This window comes from Chenopodium album, chromosome 4 (assembly GCF_948465745.1).
Source record: "Chenopodium album chromosome 4, dcCheAlbu1.1, whole genome shotgun sequence".
Taxonomy (NCBI): domain Eukaryota; kingdom Viridiplantae; phylum Streptophyta; class Magnoliopsida; order Caryophyllales; family Amaranthaceae; genus Chenopodium; species Chenopodium album.
This window is the reverse complement of record NC_137837.1, coordinates 31,830,728-31,846,678: the sequence shown is the minus strand read 5'-3', so window position 1 is coordinate 31,846,678 and position 15,951 is coordinate 31,830,728. Positions and strand designations below refer to the sequence as shown.

The 15,951-nt window shown below is 38.3% G+C and overlaps 1 non-coding gene across 1 annotated transcript; it reads left to right on the top strand.

Annotated features, from left to right (window-relative positions):
• The first annotated feature begins 12,277 nt into the window (after positions 1–12,277).
• LOC145629527 (small nucleolar RNA R71) lies at positions 12,278–12,384 on the top strand. Its single transcript, XR_014111693.1, has one exon. It is a non-coding gene; the product is annotated as a small nucleolar RNA R71 (small nucleolar RNA).
• The last annotated feature ends 3,567 nt before the right edge of the window (positions 12,385–15,951 follow it).

The following is a 15,951-nucleotide window of genomic DNA, read 5'->3' as shown; positions in this document are numbered from 1 at the left end:
TAGGTTAGGATTAGTCTTCTTTGGTAGAGAGAGAAAGTGAGGTTTTCTTCATTAATGAACTTGGATTTTGAAGAAGGAGCTTGTTCAATCCTTTGTAGACCTTCATCTTCAATTAATGAGCAATTTCTTACTCTCTCTCCTCTATTTTTATTTGTTTATTTTGATTATTATTTTAGTTGTTGGTATTGCTTGTTAATCATGTTGATTCTTGATTATTTGTTGATTAATCTTGTTATTATCATGATTAGTGAGTAATTTCCCCATTAAGGGGATGGTTGTGGTGTAGTTGGACCTTGAGCATGTTCTAGGGTTTAGAATCGATTTATTTGTGATTAAAGTCTTTATATGCTTGATATTCTTTAATCTTCTTGCAAGTGCACATTGTTGGTTGATTAAAGGTGAATCTTTGCTAACAAGAAACGGAAGTTGACTTAGTTAAGGTTCATTAGTATCGATTGTTATTTAATAGTACCTCCTAGTATATGGTTCTAATGTGGAAACATAGAGGCTATGTTAGGAGAAGCCAATTGACCCCGGAAGGCGGCTAGATTGGATTCTTTATTTCGATACTTGAGCATGTTTAGTTCATAATTAATTCAATTTCTATGCCTTTGTTTATGTTCAAGTGAATGCTATACCTAAACCATTTCCCTTAATGTTTTATTTCTTGTTTTAGCATTTTTAGACTTTAGTTTATTTATCCCCTATTCCGGACTAGCTTAATTGTCGATAACATTTGGTGGTGTTTACCGTTCTCTGTGGTTCGACCCCTATGCTTGCCTTATACTCGTATTAGGTTTGTTTAGGTTGTATAAATTGTATTTGATCTAGGGATAGACAATTGACGACGCGTTTATTCCCTTGTCAAATTGGCGCCGTTGCCGGGGAACGGCTTCCATTACCGTCATGTTATCTTATTGAGACTAGTCCATTGTATTTATTTCTTTTGATTTATTTTTGTTCTCTTTGCTTTGTTTTTGAAAAATGACACATTTTTCTTTTCCTCAATATGATGATGAGCCTTTTTATGTCTACTTCCATAGACTTGTGGGGTTTTTGAACTACAATGGTTGTAATCCTTGTGAAGCTTGTGAGATTTGTTACTATAGCATGAATGAACAAACGAGATATGAAGTTGAAAATAGGTTTAATGGCGAATTTCAAGCATTATCGGTTCATAGTGCTTGGAGCTTTTTTGTACGGTTTGCTAAGGAAGTACGCAATAGGGCATGTAATGTTGCTAATTTTGATTCTCAATGTGATAATAGTTTTATTAGTGGCATGCATCCCCATGATTTGTCTTGTGATCCTATTTGTGAACCTAGTACAAGTGATTTCAACTCTCTATCTCCTATTGTTGATGATGAATCTCGTTTGCTTGATTATGCCCCCTCTCCCCAATATGATGATGCTCATGTCTATAATGTGAATGATCCGTCCTCCTCATCTTCTTGTTCTTACATGGCTTCAAATGATTTCCCTTATGCTTCTAATGAGTCCTTTTATGAGGGTAATTCTATGGAAAGTTTGAAGGAAGAGAAGATAATGAGGATAATGGAGATGATGGAGAAGTATAACGAGATGAGGGAAGTTGAGAATAGGGAGACGGAAGCTAGAATGAAGATGCTTGAGAGCCAAATTCTCCAACTAGCCAACTCTCAAGAAAATGCCCTTCCTTCTTCTTCTCTTCCCCATATGAGTGAGGATCCCATTAGAGAGCATTCGAGTGATGGTGAAGGAGTTGAAAATGAAAAGAGTGTTGATTTTGAAAATCCTAATCCTTCTTCCCATCTTGATGAGTCTCAAGTGTATGTTTGTGACCCTTCAATCTATGAGTATATAGACTCTTTTGAGGTAATGTCCCACATATTTTTCGAGAGTCATTTGAGGACTTATAGATTATTGGATGATTTCATCGAGAACGCTTCTTGGGACTTAGATGAGTTTGAGATGAATCTACCTCCATTCATGCACGATTTTGGGACCTTGGGTTTTGAGATAGTTGAAGGAAAGGTTGTCTATTGTGGTGAAAAGGAGGATAAGGTTGACTCCCTTGGAGTTTTTGAGCTTGAGGGAGGTGTAGATCGTGAGTGCCCTTCATTTGAGGATGCTATGATTGATTTTCATGCCCTCATTGGTGATGTGAGACCTTGTGGTGAGGGAGTAGCTACCCCTTTTCCCGTTTCTCATACCCCTTTTTCTCTAAGGTTCGACCACATCCTTCCTTACCCTACTTCTCTCCCTTCCTATCTCAAACAACCTATTGGGAAGCCGCCCTCTATGGATGATTTTCATGTCCCTCATTCCATCATCATTGAGGAAGAGAGGAATTTTGTCAACCAAAAATTATGTGATGAGGATTTGCCTTTTTCCTTTTCTTTCCACTATTCTTTTCCTTCTTCTACTTCTTACTTTCTTGAGTTTCCTTTCGATCCTTCTTCTTCTTTCTTTTGGCATCTCCCTCTTCACTTGCGTGCAATGATTTTGTTGCACGTTCTTATTCCGTCATTTGCCTATTTACACCCCCATGAAATGTGTAGTAGTGCATTTGACAAGCTCTTGCGTGCGTTGAATTATTATTTCCTAGAGCGGTCTCGCTTGGACGTTAAACAAGCCTTTGCGGGAAGTAACCCGTGTTTTATAGCTTTCATTTTCTTTTGTTTTTAGATTAGATTTTCTCACATGGACGTGTTTGTGTTCCTTGCTAGGTACACAACTTGATATACTCTTGCGCATTGGTGATGATCAAGAATCAAGGAAATGTGCCTCAACTTACCTATCATGTGGAATTCAAGCCTTATTTGTAGAGATTATAGCTCATATGAGGTTATTTCGGGTTTTTTGTGTGATTTTGCATTTATCCCATATCCGGTATTATCCTTCTTTTCCATCTCTCTCTTACTTATTGTGACTTGAAGATCATGTGTTGGTAATGTTGGATTAATTTTTCCTTGAATTCCCCTCTTTGGTTTCATTGCTTATGATTTGAAAGCTTGGTTTCATTCAAGCTTGGGGGAGGGTATTCTATCATGTTTGGTGGGATGTTGATTCATATATGCCATGCACATGAGTATATGCATTTCCATGTTTTTCATGCTTTTGGAAAATCCAAAAAGATTTTTGTTTACTTTTAGGCAAGTTTAGCAAAGTTGTGTTTTGTTTGTTCTTAATTGGACATTATATCTTTTGGATTTGTTTACTCTTGAATGCCTTTCTTCCTAAGTGGTTAATGTGTGCACGATTTGAGAGTGTCATTGGTTGACTCTAGGATATTACATGCTAAGGTAGCCGGGTTGAGAACTTTTAGGAACCCATGAAGCCCTAGTTCACGGGTATGTGGTAAGATGGTGTTGCACTCTATAGTGGATTTGGCACCCTTAGTTGGTATTTGCTTAGTTATAATCCCGTGTGAGGTAACATTGTTCTAGCCTTCATCACTTTGTTGTGTGGCACATTTGGATCCTTAGCTATGCATGTCTTGATCCTTGTTTTGACTTATAGCTCCCAAGATCGTGACCGAAGCACTCTAGGGGAGGAAAAGGGCACTTCTTTCTCATTTTTTTTTTCTTTATCTTCTTTTTGTTTTGTTACAAATTTGATTTTCTATTTTGCATAAACCTACTTGCTAACCAATTTGAGCCTTATGTTTCCCGCTCTTGTTTAAACCACATTACAAACCTAATGGCCTATGTTTACCAACCTTTTAGTTAGTGAAGCATTGGCATGTGAGGTTTAAGTTTTGAGTTGTTGATTAAAAACAAGAAGCACTTTAAGATTTGGTTAGAGTTGAGCTTGTAAAGAAATAAGCAAATTTTTGAAAATTAAGTGAAGTTTCAAGAAAAAGCCGTCCAAAAAAAAAAAAAAAAAAAAGGCAAGGACAATGAATAAAGTTAAAAAAAAAAAAAAGAAAAAATTGGAAAAGAAACAAAAACAACAAAAATATTTTCGATGGTTTCGTTTTCTTCCCTAGTTTAAGCATTGAGGACAATGCTTTGTTCAAGCTTGGGGGATCGTTCCTTCATTTTGTATATTTTGTGTGTTTGTGTTGAATAAGCTTGGGGGAATGGCATTAGTGGTATTTTTGCTTGATATTTAGTGAATTCTTGAGTTATTTTTGAGTGTCGGCCGCACTTTTTGCTTCACTTAGGAATTATAACCAAATTTTAAATTTTTTACCCCGCCTTAACCCTTAGCCTTACGTTACAACCAATAAAAAGACCCTTAGACTCTAGTGGTTTAGGTCAAAAGAACGGTGGAGGGAGATAGACTTCAAATCTATGGAAAGAGTATGCATAGTTGAGACGTCGGGATTACCTTCTCAAAGTTTTTCATTTCTTTATCTTTTTCCGGTTCCTTTGTGGAATCTTGAGAAGCTAGCTTAAGGGTTGATTTGAAGCTAGTGGAGAGAACGTGGCCCGATTGGTTGGGGCTAGGGTGGATTGAGTCCTAAGTAGTTCTCTATGCTTAGCATGTGTTATGTTTCAATCAACCATTGACATCTTGGAACTTGTATACATTTGTCCATTTAGAAAGGTTTGCATTCATTAGTACTCGTCCTTATTTCTTGTCCATACATGAGCTTGTGTTTCGCTTTTTCTCTTAGTGTTCCTTTTCCTTTTTCCTTTTGTTGCCTTGCCTTGGTTTTTGTCGAGAGTTGTGGGTTAAACCTCTTAGGAAACCCTCACGAGAGCTTACTCGTCCTCTTTGGCGACATAGGGGTTTAAAGGGCTTGATGCATACGCTAAATGCATCCGTGATTCCTACGACAGTGAGTTAGTGTACATTCTTTTTCTTTGTTTCTATTTTGTTTCTTTTGCCTTTAATAATTCCATCTTGTTCTCTTTTGCCTTAGCTTTGCTCGAGGACGAGCAAAGGTTTAGCTTGGGGGAATTTGATGAGTGACATTTATGTCACTCTTAGGGAGTAGTTCTAGAGTCATTTTCGTGTTTATTTTATCTTATTTTCCCCTTTCTTTCTCTTGTTTTCTCTTAATAATATTTCTAGTTTATTTTGGTAATTTTGGTGCGTTTTAGTTCATTTTCTTTATTTTATTAGTTTTAGTCTATTTTCGTATTTTATTTTTACTTTCTTTGCTTGTATAGTTTTTGTTTAGTTTTTATTAGTTTTAAGTTTATTTTGTTATTTATTTGATTTTATTTACTTGTATAGTTTTATTTAATCTTTATTAGTTTAGTGTTATTTCTCTTTTTCTATTTTACTTTATTTTACCTTTATTTTATTTTATTTTATTTTATCTCTTAGTAATCCCCTCGTGTTTTTGGTTATAGGTGTTTCGGGTTTTATGTCAAGTGGGTTCGGGAAACGCCAAACAAAGCTGCTGCCCAACCTTATCTATCACCGCACCCTTCATTATCCTACACCACACCAAAACACAACACTCTTCCCCTGCTCCCTCACGCAACCACGCACATCACCATCATCCACCTTTCCCCTGCTCACTCACCCTCACCACCAAAATCACCTCTCACGCAACCACAGCAGCCCCACAGCCGTACCCACCAACACCACCACACAGCAACAACCAAACACCACACACCACCAACAGCCACGACAACAACCATACCACCAGCGCACCTCCATTAGCACCAACAGCAGCAACATTGCGCAACCTAACACCACCAGCAACTTCCCCTGCTTCACCCCGCAAACACCACACACACCTGCTCAACCAACACCAACAGCAACACAACCTGACCACCGTAACCCAGCCTGCTTCACCCCACATCACCACCAGCACCCACAAACCGCACCTTGCTGCCACCAATCACCCACCAATTCACGCACCCCACAACCCAAACCAAACCCGACTCAACCAACTACGCAGCCACATCAACCAAACCCACACCAATACACCACCGATTTCACACCTGACCCGCAACTGCTCAAACCACCAATCGACCCAAAAATCAGAACAATTAGCAATTTAATCAAGTTCGGGCAAACCGTTGGTGGTTCGGTCGAAGTTCGAGTCAGAGACTTTGTGGGTTTCGTTAATCGAAGAGGAGTGGTCGAACATTGATCGGGATTAAGTAGGTCGTTGGTTCTACTAACCCTAATCAAATTAACAATTTATAATGCCTAAACTTACACTAAACTAGTTAGTGGCAAGTAAAGGGTCGAACCACTAAGGAAGCTCACTCGTCCAACATCAATATCACTAATGCAAGAGTCAAGAGGGGAAATGTTTTTGTTGATATATTGGATAAAAAGCACTAAAACTACGAATAAGCAAAGATAAAGACGAATAAAATCAAGAGAGAACAACGCTAGGGATACGGGGGTGTCAAACATGATTAGAAAAAAGGGGAATAATCATAGTTATCATGAAGAACATGCCAAAGAACACAAGATCCTACCTAAACAATTCATTCTCATGCAATAGTCTAGGCAAATCAATGAAAGAGGTCTATGCTAATTAGGATCATTCTCATGCATCCCATTAGGCACAAGCTAACCAAGGAATAAAGGGGCACAATACATGGAACTCCATTTTTAACAACTCATTCTCATGCAATCATTAAAATAGAGGTGATCTAAATCTAGTTCAAATCATTTTCATGCATTTAAACTAGAAGGCAATCAAATAAAGTGCTACAATAGTCTCAAGTCAATAAAAATCATATCTTTCATCAATTTAAGGCATGTAATCAATCCACTATCATCATTCATCCAACATTCAACACATATTTTCCACCCCCTTCCCCTAGCTAAAAGATTAGCCTAGAGAAAGGAGATTAAACATAATAGCAAAACCAAAAATATATTCAAGAAACACAAAACAAAACATGATTAAAAACAATGAAAACAATAATAACTAGATGAACTAAAAAGACTAACAAAAATAAGCAACAATAAAGCAAATAAATAAAGCTAAAGGAAAGGATTAGAGATTACTAGAGAGAGGATTAATGAAAGATGAAAACTTGAAGGAATTGCTTGATTGGAAATTAAACTTGACCAAAATTGATTACTTGGAAGAAAATTGAGCAATAATCTACTTTTTTTCTCTCTAAAAACTATCTAATCTAACCCTAAGAGAGAGAATCTCTCCTAAACTAACTAAGAAAATAGCATAATGGCCTCCCCTCTAATTACCCCCAAAAATGGGTATTTATACAAAGCTCATAAAACTAAGAAAAATAAAAGAAATAAAAGAATGAGAAAATTAAGGAAAAACAAAAGAAAAAATAAAATAGAAAGGAAATAAGAAAAGGAAAAGGAAAATATAAAAAGAATTAAGAAAATAAAATAAAATAAAAGAAAAAGAAATTAAAATAAACCCACAAATCCCCCAAATTCCCTCAGCCACGATTTCCACTTCTCTTTCATTTGGCTGCTCTGATTTGCATCACCTTCATCACCATCACCACGCATCCCCTCATCTTCACCGTTCATCATCATCATCTTCATCAAGCATCATTAAAACACGGCCGTTGGATTTCATTAAAATCACGTGCAAAGCTCGTGATGTGGTTCAAATTGAACCCCGATCTACGCGCCCGCGAAGACACCGCGCAGAGGTCGCGCATAGCTTCTGCCTCGACTCTGAATTTGGACTCCAATCGTGTGCGCTTTCTGACAGGGGTGCGCGGCCGCGGAGGTAAGTGTTGCTGCAATTGTTGCGGGTTGCTGCTGGTGTTTCTGTGAATTGGTGGTTGACGTTGTGGTGATTGGAGGTGTTGGGGTTTGCTTGGGTGAATTGGTTGCGGTGGCTGGAAATTGGTGTGATTGAAGGTGGCTGAAATTGAGTGGGTTGCGAAGGCTGGTGGTTGAAATTGGTGGCTGGTGCTGCGAATTGCAGATTGTTGTCGCTGCTGTTCAGGTTTGTGTTTGGTGATAGGTGCAGCGCAACAGTGGTTGCGCGTGAGTGGTGGTGGGTGGTTTTAAGTTGCGATTGGTTGCGTTGTTGGTGTTATTGTGGGGTTGCGCGTTGGTGGAAGCAGGGGATTGTGGCTGGTGGTTTAATTGGAGATGGCTGATGGTGTTGGTGTTGTTGACGGTTGTTGGGTGGTGTTGTGAGGGCTGGTGGTGAAATGGGAATGGTGTGAGTGGGCAGCTTTGCTGTGAGGGCTGGTGGTGGATTGGGAGAGCAGGGAGCAGGGGAAGTGATGTTGTGTGTGTTGGAGCAGGGGAGATGGTGTGGTGGAGGTTAAGGGATGGTGTGGTGTAGGTTAAGAGGTGGGCAGCAGCTAGGTCGGTTAGGGGCATTGTGAAGTTTGCTCGAACCTTGGACCCCGAACACAAACTTGACTTTGAAACCCGGAGCGCCTACAACCAAAAACAACACGAGGGTGAAATAGAAAATAAAATAAAATAAATAAAATAAAGTAAAATAAAATAAGATAAATAAAGTAAAATAAAATGCTAAAACTAAAGAAATAATAAAATTAAATGAAAAGAAATAAAATAAAATACGAAACTAAAATAAATAAGAAAATGAGATAAAAAGAGAAATTATTAAAAATAAAAACTAACGACTTAAACTACAAACATTAAAAGAAAGAAAAATAAAATAAAACACGAAAATAAACTAAAAACTATAGAAAATTACAAAAATACTCAAAATAAAGATAAAAGACGAGAATAATAAAATAATAGAAATAAAGGATATAAAAGGTGAAATTATTGGAAAATAAGCCGGAATACGACTCAATAAACACCCTAAAAGTGACATAAAAGTCACTTATCAAACTCCCCCAAGCTTACCTTTTGCTCGTCCTCGAGCAAATTAACATGAAGCACGGAAGAAGGAGAATGATTTATTCAAGCAAAGCTAACACACTAAAGGAGACAAGAATGTACACTAACTCACTTTCGTAGGAATCACGGTCACTTTTAGCAACTAATGACAAGCCCTTTAAACCCCTAGATCGCCCTAGAGGACGAGTGTGCTCTCGTGAGGGTGTCCTAAGAGTTTAACCCACAACTCTAAACAAAACCAAGGCAAAACAAAAAGAAAAAGAAAAGCAAAAACAAAAAGCAAGCACAACCACGACCATTATGACATGACAAGGCTTAAGAAAACCAAACAAGCTTTTAGATAGAAAATGCTCCATTCGGACTCAAAACATAGAGACATGCACCAAAGAATGCTCACCTTTCTTAATTAAATGAGGGAATACACGTTCCGAGATGCTCATGGTTGAAAGAGACAAACCTAAGCTAAGCATAGAGAACTAATGATTTCACTCTCCGCCCTAGCCCCATCCAAGACGGTCCACGTTCTCTCCACTAGCTTCAAATCATCCCTTAGTTAGCTCCTCATGATTCCTCGAGGGAACCGGAAAAAGAAATTTTTATGTGGAATCATAAGGTCATCCCGACATCTCAACTATGCATACTCTCTCCATAGGGTTGAAATCTATCTCCCTCCACCGGTCATTGACCTCACCCCTCTAAAGTCAAAGGGTCTTTACTAGGGTTGTAACGTAAGGCTAAGGGTCAAGGCGGGGCAAAAATTTGAAAATTTTGGTGATATTTCCTAAGTGAAGCAAAAGGGTGATCAAACCTCAAAAACAAACTCAAGAAATCACCAAACATCAAACAAAAATACCAATAATTCCATCTCCCCCAAGCTTATTCGACACCGACACTCAATAAAAACAAAAACGAAGTAACGCTCCCCCCCAAGCTTGAACAAAGCATTGTCCTCAATGCTTAAAGTAGGGAAGAAAACGAAACCAAACTAATTTAAATTTTTTTTTTTTTTTATATATATTTTATTTGTTGTCCTTGCCTTTTTTAACTTTAGACGGCTTTTTCTTAACATTTGCTTTATTTCACACAATATATACAATTTACTTTTCTTGCTTGGTACAAAAAGCATAATACTTTCTCATTTTATTACAACACAAAACAAACTCTTAAACCGAAATGCTTCACAAACTAAGGGTTAGGGAAACGAAAGGTCATAAGGCTTGTAATGTGGCTCATAATCAAGAAAGGGAATAGGCTCAAAGGGTTGGCAAGAGGAGCAAATGCGAAATAAAAACAAAATAAGTAACAAAACAAAAAGAAGATAAAGAAAAAAAAAAGAAAAATGGTGCCCTTTTCCTCCCCTAGAGTTGCTTGGTCACGATCTTGGGAGCTAGAGAACAACACAAGGATTAAGTTATGCATAGTTAAGGATCCTAAATGCCGCTCACAAGAATGATGAAGGCTAGAACAAATGACGCTCACACGGGATAAGAAATAAGCAAATACCAACCAAGGGAATCCTATTCACCATAGAGAGCAACACCATCTTACCACTTTCCCGTGAACTAGGGGTTCAAACGTCCTCAAAAGTTCTAAACCGGGCTACCTTAGCTTACAATGTGTCTAATTCAACCCTAAGCACTCTCAAACCGTGTAAACCCTCATCAACTAGGAAGATAAGCATTCAAAGACACATTATCATGAAAGGCACACAAATCCAAATGAATGAGCAATTCTAAATCAAAATAATTTCAACTCGTCATAGCCATGTTTGTCAGATAAAAGGGAAAAACAACACAAAAACAAGAGGAAGAAATAAAAAGGTTCACAAATGAGGCATGTAATTCAAGTAAATCCCAATCGTCATACAAATGACCGTTGATAACAACATCAACGATCCCAGGTTCCTTAGAACCAATGCAAACACCCTCGAACCATTCAACTTCTTCCTAAACTAACCTTAAACTAAGCACTCAAAGAAAAATTAAAAGAGTGAAAACAAGAAAGGTCTCACCGAGAGGTTGGCTTAAAAGAATAATGGAGCATAAAATCGAGTTCACCAAATGTCACTCCGCTCCAAGCTTCCAAAATGCAACCTACAAGGCAAGACAAGACATAAAAGAAAACATTAAAAGAAAACAAAGAAAGAAAACAAAAAAGAAAAAGAAAGGAGGGGGAGAGAAAGGGGTAGAAATCCTCCGGGTTGCCTCCCGGGAAGCGCTTGTTTATGGTCTCTAGCTTGACCCTTCACCTCCTTCAAGGTGGAATAAAGAACATCACCCTCATCAACTTGAGGATTGAATCATAAATGCCCCCAAGCTTGAGGACTAGCATTCCTTGAGGTCTCAAATCACCACAAGGGAAAGGAGGGAATAAATCAAGAGCCAATGGTGGCTCATCTTTTCTTTTTCTCTTCTTCTTGTCGTTTCTTCTAAAAGGGCGATGAAGCTTGGAATCCTCGATATTAGGAAGGGAAACCTCACCTTCCTCAAGAGAGCCTTCAAACCAAGTAGGAACTTCAAGAAAGTCATCATACCTCATTGTCACCTTACCGTCACATGGAGGTAAGCTCTCATTATCCATCACACCATCGACCACATCAACTCTACATACGCTCACCGCCATAGGGCTCTTCAAAACAACATTCTCAACTAGCCTACAAGGGAAGGGAACCGGGCCTTCAAACTTGTTTGGTTCACTAAAATCTAATGGCTCCTCATTTTGTTCTTGAACCTTCTTCTCAACCACATCCTCCACAACCTTGTCTTCCTTACTTTCATCCTCCTTGCAAGTTTCGAGATGATAAGCATATGAAGGGTTAGTAGATGATTGTAAGGGGAGTTTTGCGGTTAAATGGAGAGAAGAAATGTTGGCTAGTTGGGAGTCAACAACTTCATTGTGAGATTTGATCTCTTGGAATTGTTGAGTGAGAATTTGACGTTGTTGAAGAATTTGGGTTTGTGTGTGGTCGAGTGGGGATTGTTCTTCATACGCTTGAGGATTTTGGTCATGATGTTGATCTTGAAAGTTCCCCATTTGGATGGAAGGGTAAGAAAAATTTTCGGTTAGAGGATTGAAAAGAGGTTCATCTTGGAGGTAGGAGTTTTCTTGTTTTGGAGGTTGTTGAAGTTGTTGAGAATGAGCTTGGGTTACAAACTCTCCTTCCCTCAAAGTCAAAGCCTCACCTTGCTTGTGATTGAACTCTCTACAATACGATGCATCATGATCCGTCCCACCACAACAAGCACATGAGAAATCAATGATTTGTGACAGTTTTGAACCCAAACCAACACTTGAGTTCAACTTGGAAAGACCTTCATTCAAGAGTTCAACTATGTGCTTAAGTTGACCGACTTTCTCCAACTCATAAAGATCACCTTGCTTTCCTTGGGACCTTCTTTGACCTCCCCAAGAATAGCTAGTAGCCACCTCTTCAATTATAGCTTCAACTTGGCTTTGAGGGATCTTAATCAATTGGCCACCGGCACCCGCATCTAGATTGGTTCTTGAAATTGGCTCTAAGCCATCATAAAAGAATCTCATGAGCAAATTATGGTTGAATCCATGGTTAGGACATGCTCTAATCATATCCTTAAACCTTTCCCATGCTTCCCCAAGAGTTTCATCCGGTTCTTGCTCAAAAGAAGCTATCTTCCTCCTCATTTTTGCGGTTTGCTCATCGGAAATGAACCTCTTGAGAAAGGCCTTCGCAACATCTTTCCATGTGGTGAGAGAGTTGGGCTTCAAAAGCTTGAGCCATTTCTTTGCTCTTCCGGTGAGAGATTGCCGAAAGAGATGCATACGAATGTAATCTTGGCTCACTTCATTTGTTTGCATCATTGCACACAACTCAAGGAATCGGTCCAAATGCTCAATGGGGTCTTCACTTGCACTTCCGGAAAATTGCTCAACTTGTACCATCCTAGCATATTGTGGATGGATTGTGAAATTAGACTCGGTGGTTGGGAGAAGTATACCACTCGTGAGCTCATAGACTTCCGGATTTCCAAACTCCCTAAAAAGAAGGCCATCCTCTTGTCTTGCCATATCTCTCTTTGAATACAACAAAGCTAAGCACACGATTAGCAATGACAAGTAGGATTAAAAAAAGGCAAAATAATAAAAAGAAAGCAAATAAAATGACTCTAACAATAGCAAAAACAAATGCTAAACAACCCGCTTCCCCGGCAACGGCGCCAAAATTTGATCGGGATTAAGTAGGTCGTTGGTTCTACTAACCCTAATCAAATTAACAATTTATAATGCCTAAACTTACACTAAACTAGTTAGTGGCAAGTAAAGGGTCGAACCACTAAGGAAGCTCACTCGTCCAACATCAATATCACTAATGCAAGAGTCAAGAGGGGAAATGTTTTTGTTGATATATTGGATAAAAAGCACTAAAACTACGAATAAGCAAAGATAAAGACGAATAAAATCAAGAGAGAACAACGCTAGGGATACGGGGGTGTCAAACATGATTAGAAAAAAGGGGAATAATCATAGTTATCATGAAGAACATGCCAAAGAACACAAGATCCTACCTAAACAATTCATTCTCATGCAATAGTCTAGGCAAATCAATGAAAGAGGTCTATGCTAATTAGGATCATTCTCATGCATCCCATTAGGCACAAGCTAACCAAGGAATAAAGGGGCACAATACATGGAACTCCATTTTTAACAACTCATTCTCATGCAATCATTAAAATAGAGGTGATCTAAATCTAGTTCAAATCATTTTCATGCATTTAAACTAGAAGGCAATCAAATAAAGTGCTACAATAGTCTCAAGTCAATAAAAATCATATCTTTCATCAATTTAAGGCATGTAATCAATCCACTATCATCATTCATCCAACATTCAACACATATTTTCCACCCCCTTCCCCTAGCTAAAAGATTAGCCTAGAGAAAGGAGATTAAACATAATAGCAAAACCAAAAATATATTCAAGAAACACAAAACAAAACATGATTAAAAACAATGAAAACAATAATAACTAGATGAACTAAAAAGACTAACAAAAATAAGCAACAATAAAGCAAATAAATAAAGCTAAAGGAAAGGATTAGAGATTACTAGAGAGAGGATTAATGAAAGATGAAAACTTGAAGGAATTGCTTGATTGGAAATTAAACTTGACCAAAATTGATTACTTGGAAGAAAATTGAGCAATAATCTACTTTTTTCTCTCTAAAAACTATCTAATCTAACCCTAAGAGAGAGAATCTCTCCTAAACTAACTAAGAAAATAGCATAATGGCCTCCCCTCTAATTACCCCCAAAAATGGGTATTTATACAAAGCTCATAAAACTAAGAAAAATAAAAGAAATAAAAGAATGAGAAAATTAAGGAAAAACAAAAGAAAAAATAAAATAGAAAGGAAATAAGAAAAGGAAAAGGAAAATATAAAAAGAATTAAGAAAATAAAATAAAATAAAAGAAAAAGAAATTAAAATAAACCCACAAATCCCCCAAATTCCCTCAGCCACGATTTCCACTTCTCTTTCATTTGGCTGCTCTGATTTGCATCACCTTCATCACCATCACCACGCATCCCCTCATCTTCACCGTTCATCATCATCATCTTCATCAAGCATCATTAAAACACGGCCGTTGGATTTCATTAAAATCACGTGCAAAGCTCGTGATGTGGTTCAAATTGAACCCCGATCTACGCGCCCGCGAAGACACCGCGCAGAGGTCGCGCATAGCTTCTGCCTCGACTCTGAATTTGGACTCCAATCGTGTGCGCTTTCTGACAGGGGTGCGCGGCCGCGGAGGTAAGTGTTGCTGCAATTGTTGCGGGTTGCTGCTGGTGTTTCTGTGAATTGGTGGTTGACGTTGTGGTGATTGGAGGTGTTGGGGTTTGCTTGGGTGAATTGGTTGCGGTGGCTGGAAATTGGTGTGATTGAAGGTGGCTGAAATTGAGTGGGTTGCGAAGGCTGGTGGTTGAAATTGGTGGCTGGTGCTGCGAATTGCAGATTGTTGTCACTGCTGTTCAGGTTTGTGTTTGGTGATAGGTGCAGCGCAACAGTGGTTGCGCGTGAGTGGTGGTGGGTGGTTTTAAGTTGCGATTGGTTGCGTTGTTGGTGTTATTGTGGGGTTGCGCGTTGGTGGAAGCAGGGGATTGTGGCTGGTGGTTTAATTGGAGATGGCTGATGGTGTTGGTGTTGTTGACGGTTGTTGGGTGGTGTTGTGAGGGCTGGTGGTGAAATGGGAATGGTGTGAGTGGGCAGCTTTGCTGTGAGGGCTGGTGGTGGATTGGGAGAGCAGGGAGCAGGGGAAGTGATGTTGTGTGTGTTGGAGCAGGGGAGATGGTGTGGTGGAGGTTAAGGGATGGTGTGGTGTAGGTTAAGAGGTGGGCAGCAGCTAGGTCGGTTAGGGGCATTGTGAAGTTTGCTCGAACCTTGGACCCCGAACACAAACTTGACTTTGAAACCCGGAGCGCCTACAACCAAAAACAACACGAGGGTGAAATAGAAAATAAAATAAAATAAATAAAATAAAGTAAAATAAAATAAGATAAATAAAGTAAAATAAAATGCTAAAACTAAAGAAATAATAAAATTAAATGAAAAGAAATAAAATAAAATATGAAACTAAAATAAATAAGAAAATGAGATAAAAAGAGAAATTATTAAAAATAAAAACTAACGACTTAAACTACAAACATTAAAAGAAAGAAAAATAAAATAAAACACGAAAATAAACTAAAAACTATAGAAAATTACAAAAATACTCAAAATAAAGATAAAAGACGAGAATAATAAAATAATAGAAATAAAGGATATAAAAGGTGAAATTATTGGAAAATAAGCCGGAATACGACTCAATAAACACCCTAAAAGTGACATAAAAGTCACTTATCAAACATACCCATGGTTCGACCGAACCAACCCCGTAGTTCGGCCGCACCAACCCACGGTTCGATCGAACCATTTCATGAGCTATACACGTGGTTATTAGTGAAGATCAATCGGTCTAAAAACGATGATGATGCAATTGGTGTTGATAGCCATTGATTTAGAGCATTGATTTAATGATAATGGTTGATGATGGTGGTAGGAGAATCGAATCAGAGCAGCCAAGAAGAAAGAAAAAAAAAAAAACCATTTGATGGTGATGAATGGAAATCGGGGAGCTGATGTTTGGATGGTTTTGGTTTCCTTTTTCTTTTTCTTTTATTTTTACTTTCTTTTCCTTTTTCCTTTTCTTATTTTCTTTTC